The sequence below is a fragment of the Diadema setosum genome, chromosome 3 (assembly GCF_964275005.1).
Source record: "Diadema setosum chromosome 3, eeDiaSeto1, whole genome shotgun sequence".
NCBI classification, from domain to species: Eukaryota; Metazoa; Echinodermata; class Echinoidea; order Diadematoida; family Diadematidae; genus Diadema; species Diadema setosum.
The window spans coordinates 32,590,647-32,605,170 of record NC_092687.1 but is presented as its reverse complement, the minus strand read 5'-3'; the positions used below and the strand labels follow the sequence as shown (position 1 = coordinate 32,605,170).

General features: G+C 35.5%; 1 protein-coding gene and 1 long non-coding RNA gene across 3 annotated transcripts in view; both read right to left on the bottom strand.

Annotated features, from left to right (window-relative positions):
- The window catches only part of LOC140246789 (uncharacterized), a 246,896-nt gene that overhangs the window by 53,660 nt on the left and 178,712 nt on the right, over positions 1-14,524 (bottom strand). The gene's annotated exons all lie outside the window — the stretch shown is intronic.
- Positions 6,297-13,874, bottom strand: LOC140226505 (uncharacterized). 2 transcript variants are annotated; one of them, XR_011900972.1, is made up of 4 exons: positions 13,819-13,874; positions 12,770-12,913; positions 10,004-10,079; positions 6,297-6,327 (listed from the first exon to the last, which is right to left on the bottom strand). It is a non-coding gene; the product is annotated as an uncharacterized lncRNA (long non-coding RNA). The 2 variants fall into 2 exon arrangements; XR_011900971.1 differs by having other exon boundaries at positions 6,307-6,327; positions 10,004-10,127.

The following is a 14,524-nucleotide window of genomic DNA, read 5'->3' as shown; positions in this document are numbered from 1 at the left end:
TGTTGATTTGCACCATAATGTACTCGTACCATGTAGCGTACTGTCTGCTACTCATAATAATCTGACCTGCACAACTTTGCAGAATGGAAGCATGTTATATACAAACTTGCGATGCACTTGTGCCACTCTTAATGCTTTGTGGCCCACGTTGACACACCATTCTTGCTCTCATACTTTTGCATCAGAAAACAAAATAACTGAAATTATTTTACTCGGTACATGTCTTTGGCTTGTCTAAAAAAAGTCTTACATAACTTTACTTCACAATAATCACTTGAAACATACTTCCTCTTAATTGTCTACTAAATACTTTGTGGGCCACATTGACAGAACAGGCTTATTTTAGATGTTGTGAGCAAAATGTCGTAATTACAAAAAGAATAGCATACATCGTAGTCATAATTGTACAAAAGAAGGTTGAAAAAGAAGAAAGAGATAGATAGAGATGTACACCCAATGACCAACTCGTTGAAAATTCAATCAAAACAAGATGCGAACATAATATGTGATTTCAGAAGTTTTTTAAATGTTTCAATGGTCTCTGCTGATCGGATCCTCAGTGGAAGAGCGTTCCAGAGAGATGGGGGTGCAGCAACAAAGGCTTTTTCTCCGAGAGTGGAGATTGTTCTTTTAACCGTTAATTGTTTATTATTACATGAACGGAGATTTCTGCCGGGGACGTATTCTGAAACAAGGTTTTGCAAATATTTTGGAGCTGAAGAATGTAATACTTTCCATGTATGAAGAAAAATTCTAAACTCTATCCTCTTGGATACTTATAGCCAGTGAAGATTTTTTAGAACTGGGGTAATGCTGGAGAAGCAAGATGTTCCACTGAGGACCCGAGCAGCAGAGTTCTGAGCACGCTGTAGTTTGGCCAGTTGGTAAGATGAAGCCTTGAACAATAATGCATTTCCATAATCAATACGAGACAAAACATACGAATGAATAACAGAGGCTGCAACTTTGTTTGATAAGGATTTCCTGATACTTATGTGAATATTAGTTGCAAATATACAGATCGACATGTGTTTGTAATGTGCGTCGCCATTGACATTTCATGGTCAAAATGAACTCCCAGATTCCTACAATTTGATACAGATTGTACATTGACACGTCCAATTCGTAATGATTGACTACGGACCTTTGCTGGCAGATGTTCTGATGCAATTATCATGAATTCACTTTTGCCATCATTCAGTTTGAGTTTGTACCGTATCATCCAAGCTGTCATATCATTAATACATGCTTCAAGTCTATGTCTGGTAGAGGCCTCACTTAAAGGATCAGATGGATCGAATAATCACATGAAACATACTTCGTATGAATTTCTGGTAACTGGAGACAACTACCAAGCTGGAAGACCTTGTTGATTTTGCAGCATAATATACTCTTACCATGGGAGCATACTGTCTGCTACTCATTAGAATCTGACCTATAGGGCCTACTGCACAACTTTGCAGAATATAAGCATGTTATAAACAAAACTAATGGTGATGCACTTGTGCCACTCTTAATGCTTTGTTGCCTATGTTGACACACCATTCCTGCTCTCAAACTTTTGCAGTGGAAGAAAAAAAAAAACAATAACTGAAATCATGTTCTGGGTACCTGTCCTTGGCTTGTCATAAAGAGGTCTTGCACAACCTAATTTCAAAATAATCACATGAAACATATTTCCTCTGAATTGTCTACTGCCTGGATACTTATCAAGTTGCAAGACCTTGTTGAATTTGCACCATAATAAACTCTTACCATAGTAGCATACTGTCTGTTACTCATAAGAATCTGACCGGAATGCAAGCATGTTGAATACAAACATTAACTGGTGATGCACTTGTGCCACTCTTAATGCTTTGTGGTCAAAGCTTGCAAACCATTCTTGCTTTTATCCTTTTGCACTGGAGAAAACAATAACTGAAATCATGTTACTGTTAATATGCTTTTGGCTTGTCATAAATAAGTCTTACACATCTTATTTTCAAAATAATCACATGAAACATATTTCGTCGGAATTGTCTATACTAGCTTGAGACAAATATCAAGTTGCAAGACCTTGTTGATTTTGCACCATTATATACTCTTACCATGGTAGCATACTGTCTGCTAATCACAAGAATCTGACCTATACTGCACAACTTTGCATACAGAATGTACGGTAAGCATGTTATAAACAAACTGGTGATGCACTTGTGCCACTCTTAATGCTTTGTGGCCCATGGTGACGCATCATTCCTACTCTCATACTTTTGCATTGGAAAAAAAAAAACCTGACATAAAATTTACATAACAGCAAAGCTAGCACTCTTCTATGACTTTGAGCTGCAACAGTTTTAGGATAAATCAATTGGTGCTATAGTTGAAGAGTGTATATTTCTTTCAAGTGGGATTTCTGAAAAATGTGATAGCGTGTAAGCACATGTGGCAGTAAAAACTAGGGGAATCAGACTTTTAAACATAATTCAAACACATTGACACAGACATTTTGTGGTGCCAGTTTTGGGGGTCATATGGCTCAAATCTGCGGAAAGATAATATGAGTACACCACAGTACTTTGCGTCTGTGCTTCTTAGGGAAAGCTGATTTACATTTACAAGCCATATGGAAATTTTGACAGAGTACGCGAAAGACACAGATCAGGACAATGGCAGCTATGATGGAAAAATGATTTCTATGTATCGTTTGTGCTACATGGGCAAGAGAAATACCCAGTTCTTATAAAGAATCTCAGTAGTGCCCAGAAAGCCATTTCTTACACTTATAAACAATATGGCCACCAAATAATACTTCTTTTTAATCTTCATGAATCGTTACCAACAATTCCTTGAAAGAACTGAAAATTGCAAGGCGAAAGAGATTTTATCCCATGCATGATGAGAAGGCCTGTACATCCAGTGTAGACAAACTGTTCATTGAGTGTTGATGAAAGTTTAAAGAATATAAGGTACAAGGTCAATGAATGAATAAGTGAATAAAATATATGAAATAATTTGTTTGTAAATAAGGGTAATTGAGAGGGTAAACTACTGATTTGATTGAAGATTTTATGAGGTCTTAACTACGTGCATTAACGGGACGAATGAATCTACAACTTCTAAAAGATCTCACGAAAACAGGTAACAGCATGATTAATACTTATCTTATCTCATTTGTATACTGGATCTCCATCCTTTTTTACTTATTTTGTTTTCATTATTTTGTCTAATACTATATACTTCACTTAAATACTGTTCAGGTGCTCCTTACTAACCATGAAGGGTTACAAGAAAATATCTGATTACATGTTTCTCACAAGCATGTTGCAGCCAAATATGCAAATTAGTAACTTCAGAAAGGAATGTCCTAAATGGTATATGTGCACATTTTCAGAACAGGCATTTAGTGATAGTTTGATGAAAATCATCTATGCTTTTATAACAAATGCATTTGCATTTACTGTTTTGTGTTATGGGGACTTGGGCGATGGAGGGGTTAAGCTTGGGCACATAATTCTATGTGTAAAATTTTCACGTAGACTTTAGGGCCATGTCTCCTTTATCAATTCCATTGCATTTCATGGAAGTATGAGTATGAACAACTGTATAAAGGCATGTACAAATGCATTCATATCAGGATAAAGTCTCTATCAATTACATTAAACATTCACTGAAAATAAAAGGATCTTGATATACAGCCAGGAAGACATTTACTGGCATGCACGTGCCTATGGTATTTTGCCATGATATACTACATATTTCCTATAATAAGATGGTTGGAGAAGATGTATTTCTGAAATTGCAATCTATGCTGATTCAGCCGCCATTTTGCATACACAATTATGATTTTATGATTTGGTATACTAATATTGGGCAGAAGAGACTGTTTCCCCAAGTTATCTTTACAAGATTGAAATGTCATTATGACCTTAATGCAAGCCTTTTTCAAGAAATCCCACTTGGTAGAATAATGCATTATAATATATATACTTGGAGAACTGATGTCTCCATCCAGAATGATTATGTGACATAATGTGACCATGCATCACAAAACCAACAAAACGTTGCCAGACATTGATTTTAGTTAAGGGCAGATTCTTAAAGAGCGGACTCTATACTTTAAAATGATGTATTACACAATTCAAATGGACTCCCCTAACCTATCTAAATACTAGAACGAAAGCACACACTCTGGAAAAGTGTGAATTGAGAAAAGAGGGTCTATTCAAGCACTTAATCTTTACCAAGCCGTGCTAGCTGTGCAATGAATGTAAACCACTGGAGCTACCACAATGAAGGGATTATCAGATTAAGCTGAAATTGAGCATGCTCCTTTAACATATTCTATGCATGTTTAATGTCAACTTTCAAATCAGTAGACTTATCGTTTCAAAAGTTATTAGACTTAAAAGTAAAGAGTGTGTAAATAATTTCAAGAAATGAAAAGGGGACATACCTGATCGTTCTACTCTTCCTCCAAAAAGGTTGAAGAAAAACTGCTGAAAGCACAATTTCACATTCATGTTATGATCCCAAACTAAAGAATTATGTAGAAGGATAGCTCTTTCAGCAAATATGAAACACACAAGATTGACTCAGTTGACCCATTTCCCCTTTCAAGAGTCCTCACGTAAAATCAAGTGTATGACTTTTTTTTTTTTGGTTTTGTGATGCACGGTCACATATGGAAGATGGTCCTCTATATTCACCTACTCATATCGTGCCTTACACACAGGGCATACAAAGTCACCCTTTGGAGGTCTGCAGATGTCAACAAATATGGGGTGACACCACCTCCCACACACCTCACTTGGCTCACAACAAACCCAGTCTGCTGGCAGAGGGGGCTTGCTGCACCCCACAGCATCACAGATTCGTCTTTGCTTGGGTGGTTTCACTGCTGCTGCCAGTAATGCCCTTAGTACATATCCCTCATTTTTCTTGCATGTACCTGACCAAGGCTAGCTGGATTCAGACCTCTTGTGATCGCTAATGCGTTCTAAAGACAAAGACAAAGACAAATAATAATAATAATATTAATAACAATAATAATAATAAAAATAATAATGATAATAATTAATGAACATAACTATGTATGTATATATGTTTGTTTGTTTGTGTGTATATATATACAATGTATATATATATATATATATAGATATATACACACACATATACACATATATACGTACATTCATTAACATTTATGTGAGTAAAGAAATACGTAACCAATCACGTGTACTATTACATCTAATTAGGAAATACAATCATAAACATATTCCTAAAAAAGAGTCAGGAGACTGGCTCAACAAATGTGATAATATCAATAAGCAAACTTGGAACATCAACATGCTGAAACATGTAAAATTCAGATTCTAGTGTATGAAATCTATATGTGAATGTCTTATTATAGTCAACTAGTATTGATAAGATATCAACATGAAATCATCAAGCTCGTCTACCTGGTTTTAAAGGACCATTAACAAAGCTGTTGTAAGTAAAAGATGAAGTGGATCTGTAATTGACGTTGTCAATGCAGATACATAACACTAAGATTTCATGTTCTAGACTGACCTTGTAAGAAAATAGCAACACAGCATTCAGAGGAAATATTCATTTCAACTCCCAAAAGACAGGTCAGTTCAACTGTCACACAGACAGAAAGACAGACGAAAGGACAGACAGAAGGACAACCTGAAAATATATAATGCCTCAGGTGACACTTTATGGCGTATCTGAGGCATAAGAACTTCCTGAGAAAATTATTGTCAGTCAGTACAACCATATGAGTATAGTGCCTACAGTTTCATGAAGATAAACCTTTAGCCATTTCTGAAATATGGTGAGAATTCAGTTCTACTCTTTTCTATGATTAACCCCATGATTTTAAATGCGTGTAGGCCCTATTCTTTTTGTTAACTGTAGTACTAGCATACCTATCTATACAATTCACATCAAACCTTTGATCTTGAGAGATTTAGCCCTAGACTAGTTGTTAGTCTCTGTAGCAGATACCATGGTCAGCCAACATAAAAGCCTGTTTGTTGTTGTTGTTTTTGTTGTCTCTAAACTTGCAATTAAGTGTTATATGGGATGGACAAATAAACAACCTGAAAGCATGCAGTACCTCTTCACTTTTACATGATGGGCACAAGGAAAGAATATATTAGTACATGTTCTTGTTCACAGAATATTTGAAGTAAAGAAGAATGCTAGTCCTGTTTAATTACCAGCATTACAAAGGCACCACACGAACTTCCATCCTTCTGCAGTGCAGACGTCAGGGACTCATCATGGCTCCACTCACCTTGGAGCTCCCCTGTTTCTTGGGCCCTCTGTGCCATGGAGTGCCTTTACCAACATACAGAAACAGATAAAGGTAAAGGTAAAGGTTTACTGAAGAGCTACAGCCAAAATGCAAAAAAGGAGATAAGATTGAGGTGGTGGGGATGAGGGCTTGACTCTCATTAGCTTCAAAATGAAATCAACTTGTTGGCATTACTTAAGTAATTGGATCTATTAATAGATGACAACACTCTATTTGTAATTCATAAAAAAAAAATATCAGCGTTGATCTAGACACACACATACAACATCTTTCTTATGGACGAAAAAATGTACTTGATTTTTTTTTTTTTTTGTCCTGGCTTATGTTGAGGTTAACCAAATACCCTATTGGAGATCACAAGTATAATATGTGACCCGCTACAACAAAAAGATCCAAAGGTCGGGGGAGGACAATCTTCTGAAAATGGCATGACATCATTCCCTTACTCTTCTACTCTAATGTCATATTTAGTACAACTCGTAAAAGTACTCAATTGCGGAGATGTCAGTGATTATATTAGCGCATGTCAAGTGGTTGAGGAAATCAGAGTTTCGAGAAAAACACCTTCAAAGTTTTCCTTCCGACGACAACATGATCAAATGGTGGCGAGACAATTTTCATTGCTTGACAATAGAAGGCACGCTCCCAGCATTAACAAACTCATGAACCTTAATTGAGAAAGTATCAATTAAGTGACAATGCAATAAGAAATTTAAAACAAAGTTTTTTTTATATATTTTCTAGTGCATTTCAGGATTCGGTGTCATTTGCCACTCCTTCGCCATTCATTCCATTTTGTCCAAATTTGGTGACTTTTCCTCAAATCTTATTACAGACATTTTGATATATAATTTAGCTATCTTTGCTATTGCTGGTTGCAATGGCAACTATAAACTGACAACCGTGTCAGTCAGACTTTGCATCTTTTTTATGTTCCAATTTCAATTAACAATATTACACTGTATGAAATTAGTGTTTCTTCGCTGAAACTTTCTGAAGAAGCCAAATGTGAAGTAATAATCTTTTTTTAATGAAAATGTAATGTTGCCATGGTTATGCGTTATGATATCCTGACTACAAAACACTCTTGTGGTCTGTACCTCTACCTATGAAAGCAATTGAAACTCGGGTCAATTGAAAAAAAAAAAAACTGAGGGAGTTAGGTCAATAAACATATTCTCCTTTGATTTGTAGAACTGTGAAAAAGAAATGTATGTACGTACACGACAATGTACTCACTATAACATATTCATTTAATGGTTCATTAAACACCACTGAAATGGAGGGAATAAAAGTTTGATATCAAAACATAACATAAAATACATTGGCATTCTGTACATTATCTTTGAAGAGACAAGGGGGTTTGTTCTTCTCCTATGATAGTAGTGCACATGTCAAGTCTGGGGTCAATTGTTAAAAACCTGAGGGAATATAGGTCAATACACATAATAAATGTTCCTTTGATTTGCAGAACTGTGAGTGAAAAATTGAATGTAAATGTTTATATACTCACTGTAATAAATTCATTGAATGGCGTACTAAACACCATTGAAATTAATATTCTAAGAATAAAAGATCGATATCAAAACATAACATATGTCTATTGGCATTCTGCACATTATCTTTGAAAAGCTGACCTGAACTTGTCCACGTATATATAGATGGTGTGATCAGATCCCGAAGGGAGTCAGGAACAGACATTTTCATTTCTGGAACATTTGCCACAAGAAGGATCTAGTGGCTCTGTCTAATGTTGATTGGCATAAATGCCCACTTGAATTTTGAAAGGGTCACCTACAGGTAAATAAACCAATACTTTCATTTTAAAGTGAATGACAACTTTTCGTCATTCGTTACAATGTCTAGTATTTCAAGGAGGTATATGTGAGTTTTTTTCATACATCATTTCAACGATTTGAGGATCGATGTATGTGGGCATTTTATATTTTATGATTTTTTTTTTTCAAAGCGTGGAATTGGTTCTTTTGACAGATTTCGATCTGCTCAAGCAGTTGATAAGCTTTATCTTCTCATATTTTTTTAATTGCCAACAATTCTTTGTTACTACACAAACCCACTCTTGCTACTTTAACTTGCTTCATTAGAAAAGTGGCATTCACTTGCTGTTCCTAAACTTTACATAAATTTACGTTCAAAATTAAAATCTTGATGATTAGCTTGTAGTTAAGTGCCGTGTGAGTGCATCACTCAAAAGCTAGCAAATCTTAAAGATTAGTTGATGATTAGAAACACATCATCAGTGAGTACACAGAATAATGTTAGTAATTTTTTATTATTACTATTAAGCACCTTTATCTAACAAATCATTGAACACAGCCAGAGGCTGAATTAAAATTGATTTTACAAAAATGAAGAAACAATATTTATATGCAATATAACATGAATATAAAAATGTGAAATTACTACAGGCTCATACAAAACAAGAAAAAAAAAACCGCATACATAGTAGGGAAATAATGAAAGCTTGAGTTGACCTTGGCCATTGACCCTTGACCTTTGACCATAACATTTTCGCAACAATCGCTGCCAATCAGTATTTGCATATTCACTAAGTTCCATGAATGATGTATAGGCCTGCCTTGAACCATTTTCGAGATATGAGGAAATATAAAATTTTCACGTTTTCACTCAACGCTTTACATTTAATTTTTGACCTTATTGCCCAAAATATTCTTTCTCTTTCTCTCGCTCTAAAAAAAAACCCCACAATATTATGAGTGCTGATACTCACTCATCTGAGTACAAACCCAAAGATTGTTACACAATATACACACCAGTGCCCAACATCACCTCACAACAATAATCAACGAACTTGTGAGTTTGCGTCTTATGGGTCAACCTCCAGCTGCGCTATTTTGCATGGGTATATTAAAGGTTATGTGACAAGATTCTGCAATTCCTGTACAAAAATTGAGTAGGATTCACTCTTAAAGGACAAGTATACCTTCATATACATAAGGATTGAGAGAGTGCAGCAATATTAGTAGAACACATCAGTGAAAGTTTGGGGAAAATTGGACAATCCGTTCAAAAGTTACGAATATTTTAAGTATCTGCGCAGTCACTGCTGGAAGAGAAGACTACTACAGTGTATGATGTCACATGCGTACAACTACATAAGGAAAATAAAAAGAGAATTTCACAAAACTTTACTTTTTGAATAAAGTGCACATTTCTTCGACTTGCTACTGACGTATGTTAAGGGTAATATTATTCCCCCTGCCTTCTGAAAGAGAGAAGTCCAGTGTTCTTTTGTTATGCGAAAAAATGGAAATATGTCGAATTTTCTTTATTCTTTCTTTATATAGTTGTACTCATGTGACATCACAAGCTATAGTAGTCTTTTCATCCAGCCGTGACTGAGCAGAAACTTAAAAAATTCATAACTTTTGAACAGATTGTCCGATTTTCCTCAAACTCTCACTGATGTGTTCTACTAATATTGCTGCATTCACTCAACCCACATGTCTATGAAGGTGAACTTGTCCTTTAAGTTTTATCTTAAAGTTTTGTGCACATGTGAACATGCGTTGTGAGGTCAAGACTGGAGCTAATCATCAACTGCTATACGTAAGCTTCATATTTAGCAACTGCGTATGAAAGTAACTTAAGTCTTTTGTGTTGGTAATAACACAACTGATTTTAGAAAAACATTGCCTGCAAAACTCGTGACCATACCTTCTTAAACTGCCATTCCACGGACATTCCACTGTACAGCAACATACGAGGGTATGATGAACACATGTCCATAGTCCTGTACATTGATTTCATTTCGAAGAAGATGGAGGTACTCATTTATGACCTAACAAAATATAATCCAAGAAAGAAACAAAACCTTCCGGTTATCACTTTTAAACAAAATCTTGTATTCACAAAATCAAGAAATTATTGAAAATGTATTACAAATTTAGGAGGAACTACAATCATCAGGACTCTGCCCCAGGGTACATAAAGAACAAAGTAAAAAAGTCACCTATTGAAAGTAAAATGGATGGCACTGGTTCATATACCACTTTCCTATCTTCTTCTGAGGCTTTGGTTGTCAACATGCCCATGTACTTATCTACTTTTTGTTTTGCAGTAAAATAATGCACAAAAAATGGAGAATTCCTTAATTAAACTGTCCAGCAAATAGCTCAATATTTCCTTCATTTTTAAGACCTTGAGATCTAATCTGGTGGGAACATTCATTTGTATACTTTGTTTTGTAATGTCATCTTCTCAAGGGAATGTGTAATGCTATGGCATGGCACACACAGAAGCAAAAAAGAAATACATTGTATGTATATATCAATATACATAATTATATGCCCACATATATATCTATCTATATATATATATATATATATATATATATATAATTATATATATATATATATATATATATATATATATATATATATATATATATATATATATGTATATATATATATAGAGAGAGAGAGAGAGAGAGAGAGAGAGAGATACGCGGGGAAGGCATCACCAAATTGCACTCCTGTGGGCTTGTTCTCACAGTCCCATTTTTGTGACTGTCATCACCATCATTGCCACACATACTGTATATTCCAACATAGGGAGATTTCAACAATTGGTGTGTAGTTCGGATCTGACCTCGGCAGCTTTTTTTTCTGTAACCAAAGTAACATAGATCTATCAAAGTGTCACAAGATATTTCAGACTTCGAAGACTATACACTCGGACTGACTGATGATGAGCAGCAGGCTACACTCTAAAAACACAAATGTTGAATTAGCATTTAAAAGGGCCGAGGAGTGACAACATTTTCAAAGTGTTGGTTTTCTTGCTAGATTCAACATTTAAAATGTTATTTTAAAAGTTGGATGCAACACTTCAAAAAATGCTGTCACTCCTCGGCCCTTTTAAATGTTGATTCAACATATGCGTTTTTAGAGTGTATAATCATCATTTTCAGAAAATGTTCTTCCCCTATATACATAGCTTTACCGTAGGTCTGTATACTCGGCGAGATCTAAAATTCAGCTCCCCTTCTCACACTTAAAAAGCTAACCTCCACAGCTAAGGACAAAGGACCCTCAAATACAATGTCTTCCACAATTTCCCAAGTTAAACGTAGACCTAATTAAAAGTTCATTCAAGGTGGCCAACTTAATTCCCTAACAAAACAGCTATTAAGTTTCTTGGCTGTTATTTTATTGTATTTTGCACAACTGCAGGATATTATGCAGCTCGGGTTCATCATTTAGTTTACTCTCAAGTCGGGTATCATTGTACTCAGACTGTTTAGGGCGGCTATATATTCACTTAAATTTGTACTTGCCGATCGTACCCTTCCATATCAGATAAAACACGTGCCGCTGTCCATTCGTTTACTGCATAGCTGCTGTAAACATGATATTCATAAGATGAGCGGACGTGGGGAAAAACCTAGATTGGCGATTGCCTATTTTTGAAGTTACAAGTGGAAATGAAATGGGTGGTTCTTATTATGGTCCATCAAACCAAGTTTTGGTGATAAAAATAAAAAAAAAGAGGGAGCAATGAAGACAAAAAAAAAAATCTTCTTTCTCCCATAACATGGGAAAAGAAATACCAATTACGAGGCCCTGAGACCCATGGATTCCCACGGGTGATTGCTTATTAAACCTAATGACTATGATCCCCCTCCCAAAATAACAATAATAATTATAATAACAATATAACAATATTAAGAAGAATAATATGATAATAATAATGATGATGTATAGTCTGAAGCAGATAAACGGATGATTCTATGATCTATCAAACCAAGTTTTGGTGATTGAAAACAAAAAGGAGGAAGCAATTGAAGACGAAAATATAATATTTTTCTCCCATAACGGCGGAAAACAAATAGGAATGCCTTGACACCAGCCGTGGATTCCCTCGGGTGCCTGCATGGATGCAAGAGCAGGGGGTATAGGAATATGTTATATTAATATCAAAGTCATAGTGTCAATAATATCTCCCCGTTTTGACGGGAAGAATCTGTGGGCAGAACTTTCGGAGAATCTCATAAGCGCTTTTGGTAATGTTTCTCTGAATGTTTGTTTTTGTTTGTTTGTTTGTTTGTTTGTTTGTTTTTTCTGCGGGGGAGAAAATGTGTGTGTGCGTTTGGGGGTTGAACGGTGGTCATGGGTAGAAGAGAGCACAAGTAACGAAAGAATGAGAAAACTTTTCTCTTTATTTCATGTTCTTTATCATCATTCTTTATCTATATAATTCTTTATTTTATGTGCAAAATCGTATATATGAGAAAATATGAAACCTCTCAGACCCGTGGATTCCCACGGGTGCTGCTAGTATATATATATATATATATATATATATATATATATATATATATATATATATATATATATATAATACTCAGTACTACACTCACTTCACACATTCACATCAACACACATAGCATTCATACATCTAACAATGCATGCTGGCACATACCTTACTGTTCAACCAATTGGGATGTATGAGGGTTTCAAAGTCTCGGTATTCCAATACATCACCACACGTGGTACCGAGCTTTCTTATGCATGGGCAAGGTGACATTCTCCACATCAATCTCTTGGAGAAGTTTTCTGATGGCACCTGCAACGATTGATCCAAGCAGAGTGAGTAAAAACTATATTATGTGTTAAAGCTGTGAACCTGATATTTCATACTTGATGCTGTATAAATCTTACTTATACATCTTCACGAAGTAATACTGGAATAAACTACAAATGTATCATGAGGGGTGTCGACCATAGTGATGCACTCTTTTTTTTTAACAAAGGCAAATCCCAAAATGTGTCTCGCCCTTAAGCGTAGAAGAAACTAGAATTATCACTGAAGGTGATTAATACCCCCGCCCCTAGTGTTGCTTTATATATAGTATGTGATGTCATGAGGGCATTGACGTTAATACCAAGTTTGTGCACTTGTCGAATTGGAAACAGAATAGTTTTAGTTTACTGTACAATTACAGAGTTGACAATGAGTTCCACAAGGTTTGGGTAAAAAGTGAGGTTACCATGGCAATGCATTGTCTGATACAAACACAAGGCACATTTTGCATAACTATACTTAAAGACCATCATACACACCAAATTTCACCTTCATAGACTAAATGGTTCAATTTGATACAAAAATGAGTGGTTACCATGGCAACACATTTTTCTTATATTAACACATTGGTGTCTTGCATAACCTTTAACAAAAACCCAGGTTCCTGATTGGTTGTTGCTATGGGAAGTTGCCATTCCAGCAATAGTTGCCATCCTAACATCTTTTATTAAATGGGGCCCATACAGGTGTCACAAGTTGATTTTCATGCAGTGGCAGACTTGCAATCCAAGTGTTGGCCTGAAATATCCTAAATATGTTCAGGTAGACAATTGCATCTTCTATTTCCCACACTGAAAGCCAAACAACAAGACTTTCAGCAGCAGCAGCAGCAACAACAACAACAAACAGCAACAACGCCACCACCACCAACAACAACAATAACAAACCTTGTGCAGGTCTCTGTCTTGGTATTTCCGGGGGTGCACTCTTGTCGATATTCGCAGAGGTTTCTTTTGGGTACAAATGGAAGAAGAATTCATGATAAGCACAAACTAGAATTATCACTGAATGTGATTAATACCCCCGCCCCTAGTGTTGCTTTATAGTATGTGAAGTTATGAGGGCAATGACGATAATATCAAGTCTAACAACTAGAACAATCTGAGTATCTCTGTTAAAATCTAAATTAGATCTAAACTTGTCATTATAAAACACATTTTTTTTTTTTTTTTTACAAAATACAAGGCCACGAAAGTATAATCAAAGAAGTATTTATCACTTGCACCATTCAGATATTAATATTTGATTACCAAATCTGATGTTACAAAAGGAGAAACAAAGAATTTTTTTTTACGGGAGGGCCTATACTCAAGGTACATCTCCATAGTTTACAACACGCACGTTACTAACCACTGCAACAACCAACACATGCAATCTACAATATCAAGATTTGTTTTTCCTTTCGAGGACCATCAGACTAATGCCAAAACTTCCATTTCCTTATATTTATTCTTCTTCCTCGATTAGCACTTTCTTTGTCTGCACATGGTTACATCAACTGAGTAAAACAATAAAACAAACAAACAAGTATGTGGAGTTTTCCATGCTTGCGTCCACATAATATTATAATGGCTGTGTAAGGAAAATGATAGC